The sequence below is a fragment of the Dendroctonus ponderosae genome, unplaced genomic scaffold (assembly GCF_020466585.1).
Source record: "Dendroctonus ponderosae isolate FM_Combo_2020 unplaced genomic scaffold, Dpon_F_20191213v2 Dpon_F_20191213_1, whole genome shotgun sequence".
NCBI classification, from domain to species: Eukaryota; Metazoa; Arthropoda; class Insecta; order Coleoptera; family Curculionidae; genus Dendroctonus; species Dendroctonus ponderosae.
Genome location: NW_026017110.1, coordinates 19560 through 20921, shown reverse-complemented (window position 1 = coordinate 20921; position 1362 = coordinate 19560).

Sequence of the window (1362 nt, the reverse complement as noted above, 5' to 3'; positions counted from 1 at the left end):
TCGGTTCATTGAGATGAAAATGATGCAGAATTCGAGCCATTTTAAGAGAATTGATATTTTAAAAATCGACTTGACCCTTTAAGAAACATACGACCAAAAATCAAAACTAATCATGTGCGTTTTTTCAGCTCAATGGATTTCTTTCGACGTAAAAAGCCCTTTAATATGCACACATAAAGTGTCCGAGTCTACAATAAGGAAGATATCGTTGGTCAGAGGTCGTGGCGGTTCAAAAACCACGTAAATTGAGCCAAAAGTTTCGATTATTTTGGATCTAAAACTTCTAACGCGTTTTTTCAAGAACTGGTGACTTTCTTCGCTTTTTTTTGAAAAATGTATCCAAACAAGCACTGCGAGGGACGAGCTCATACGGACTCGTCGCCATACATCAACATTTTTTCTTGCCGCATGAAACCTAGATTCACTCAGCTGACACTTTTATTGGCGTTGCTAAAATTGAGTTCAAAGAAGTCTGAGAAGAATGGCAAAGTGTTAAGTCGTTAAAGTCTAAAGAAAATTATATTCAACGAATTATAAGAGCGCCTGTCGTGTAGCTCCTTATGTTTTGATCATGTCATAATGGTACCTATATTACGGTACACTAGGCGAAGGTCGAAGCTTTGCAACTGCTGAATTGCAAGTTGATATGCATGCATAATTGCTGGCCTTCGACTCTCGTCTGGCGTATCGATTTTGTTGATCCCCTGGTGGAAAGTGCACAGTTTCGCCAGTTTTCGATAGCGAAAGAATCGCTTTTACTCATTACATGACAGTGACAATGACAATTTACCTTTCCGCCCATTATTCAATTAAACTTTCTTCATCCCGTGCGGAAAGTAATAACTTTCGCCACGCACGCTGACAGCTTGACTGTTTGTCACTGACTGTCAGCTGAGTGTTTTGACAACAAAGGCGCCTTTTTCAAAACGTTTATACTTTTCCCGGCTAGTTTCTACCGAGTAATAATAGAGAGTTATTGCTCGGCTAATACGTTCATGCAGTATTAGAGTTTGCGCTATTTTGACACAAACGCCCTTAAACTGGCAGTTGACATTTCTGACGTCCGCTAGCAGGTTATTTCATTATAAAGATAACCCAGTTTCACACATTTCAATCGACTACTTGTTTACATATGTAAACATTACGTTTAACTACGTATTAAATCTTGTATTACTTATACAATTGGTTCAAAATGCCACATTTTTGCAATGTCGTTTAATGCTCAATGCGTGCTGAACGAGATACGGTTTTTTTTCGATTTTAGCGAGACATAGAAGAGAGAGATGATTTGAATGCTTTCTCTAGTGAACGTTGAAATGCTTGTGTTAAGGCTTTAAAACGGGTGCCTCTAAGTGAAATCTA